The 2513-nt window shown below is 41.9% G+C and overlaps 1 pseudogene; it reads left to right on the top strand.

Moving 5' to 3' along the window:
• The first annotated feature begins 1399 nt into the window (after positions 1-1399).
• On the top strand, positions 1400-1930 carry LOC108305188 (annotated as a pseudogene).
• Positions 1931-2513: the final 583 nt, after the last annotated feature.

The following is a 2513-nucleotide window of genomic DNA, read 5'->3' as shown; positions in this document are numbered from 1 at the left end:
GCATGTCTTAAACTTTATTGATTAATGACCAAGTGTTTTCCTTTTATTTTTTTTTCTAGACAGAGTCTTAGCTCTGTTGCCCGGCTGTAGTGCAGTGGCACAATCTCCCGGGTTCAAGCGATTCTCCTGCCCCAGCCTCCTGAGTAGCTGGGACCAGAGGCATGTGCCACCATGCCCAGCTAATTTTTGTATTTTTAGTAGAGACGGGGTTTCACCATGTTGGCCAGGATGGTCTCGATCTCTTGACCTCGTGATCTGCCCACCTTGGCCTCCCAAACTGCTGGGATTACAGGCGTGAGCCACCACGCCCGGCCTATGACCAAGCGTTTTCTACATAGTTACACAATTTACACTCCTACCAACACCGACTTCCTGTCTCTCAAAAGAAGAAATTTCTCTTTGCTTTCCATTTGTGCTGAACCACAATGGTGCATGTGCAATGGAATCTGATTTGCAATCCTGCATTATGGATGACACTAAACATTTTAAAATAGGTTTTACAGCCTTTTGGATTTCCTCCCTTTTTCTCCCTCTGTGGCCCAGGGACGGAATCTTGGCTCGCTGCAACTTTTGCCTTTGACCTTTGCCTCCCATGTTCAAGCAATTCTCTTGTCTCAGCCTCTTGAGTAGCTGGACTACAGGCACATGCCATCACATCCGGCTAAGTTTTGGTAGAGATGGGGTTTCACCATGTTGTCCAGGCTGGACTTGAACTCCTGGCCTCAAGTGATCCACCTGCCTCGGCCTCCCAAAGTGCTAGGATTACCAGTGTCAGCCATCGTGCCCAGCCAGGTTTCCCTCACTTATGAAATACCTGTTATTCTTTTTTTTTTTTTTTAATTTTTTTATTTTTTTTTTAAAGATGGGGTTTCACCATGATGGCCAGGCTGGTCTTGAACTCCTGACCTCAGGTGATCCACCCACCTCAGCCTCCCAAAGTGCTAGGATTACAGGCGTCAGCCACCGCGCCCGGCAAAATACCTGTTTTTCTATAGGAATGTCTGATTTTTTATTTTTTAAATTTTTTATATAGTCTGGATATGAGTCCCTTTGTCAGTTATATGTATTGTGAATATCTACTCTGTGACTTAGTCTTTTAATGACGTCTTTTCATGACTGGAAGTTCTTAGTTTTAATGTAGACATCAATCATTCCTTCTATAATTAACTTTTGGAAAAACGTGTAAGTAATCTTTTCTCACCCCAGACAGATTAAGATACTTTCCTGTATTATCTAGTAAAATCTTCATAGTTTTATCTTTCCTATTTAAGTCTCTAATTCTCTTTTAATTCAAATCTGTATAAAGTGTAAAGAAGAGATTTGATTTCTTTTTTAAAATAAAGATACCAATTTTTGGCTGAGCGCTGGGACCAAGGGCTGAAGCTGGGAGCCTGAAAAAATGCAGACCACAGGGGCACTGTTCATTTCTGCAGCTCAGATCCACTGTTGCTTCAGGGGGATAATCAGGCCTGTGTTTGCCTCCTTCTTGAATAGCCCACAGAAGTCATCTAAACAGACTTCCTACAGCGTGGCCGGACGGGAGTTCCAGACCAGTGTTGTCTCCTGGGACATTGACACAGCAGCCAAGTTTATATTGGTGCTGAGGTGGCCACAGTCGATGTGGCAGGTTCCGGGGCTGGCATTGGAACGGTGTTTGGCAGCTTGATCATTGGCTATGCCAGGAACCCGTGTCTCAGGCAGAAGCTCTTCTCTGTGCCTTTCTAAGCTTTGCCCTGCCTGAGGCCATGGGGGGCTCTTCTGTTTGATGGTCACCTTCCTCATCCTCTTTGCCACGAGGCTCCTTGGGGGTCACCTGTCTGTCCCCAGTGCTGCAACTCCACACCATTCCTGGTGCTGGGGTGTGCTAAGCTTTACCATTAAGCATAATGTTTCTTTAAAAAAAATTTTTTTCCTCAGCACCATTTATTGAATAAGCTGTTTTTCACCCACTATTTTACAATGATAACGCTGTCCGTTTTGGAGTTTTCAAGTATGATCTACTAATTCATTTGTGTTCCGTACACCAAGACTTCCAGCACTGCACTGTTTTGATTACTACAGCTCTAGAATAAACCTTGTATCTGATCAAACAGATCTTCTCACTTCTGTAACTGTATTCATTATTCTTGACCCTTTGTATTTCCATATAAATTTTAGAAACAATTAGTCATGTTTTATGTACACGCACACACACACACACACACACACACACACACACAAAACCGGTTGATATTATTTGCTTTATTTGAATTTGCTCAGTTTGGGGAAAACTGCTGTTCTTCAACACTGAGGCATCCAATCTTGACAATCATATTAAGGTCTTCTTTAATTACTGTAAATAAAGTTCCACAGTCTTCTCTGTAGAGATTTTGTATGTCATTTATTAGATTTATTCTTAAGTATTTCAGTAGTTTTAATGCTACTGTAACAAGCATCTTTTAGGAAAAAGTATTTTTACCTCTTTGTGGCTAGTATCTATTTGTATATTGATTTTGTTTCAGAATTTAATCTAA

Source organism: Cebus imitator, unplaced genomic scaffold (assembly GCF_001604975.1).
Source record: "Cebus imitator isolate Cc_AM_T3 unplaced genomic scaffold, Cebus_imitator-1.0 Scaffold61, whole genome shotgun sequence".
In the NCBI taxonomy this organism is placed as follows: Eukaryota; Metazoa; Chordata; class Mammalia; order Primates; family Cebidae; genus Cebus; species Cebus imitator.
Note: the sequence above shows the minus strand (reverse complement) of the source record. Positions and strands in the feature narration are given on the sequence as shown.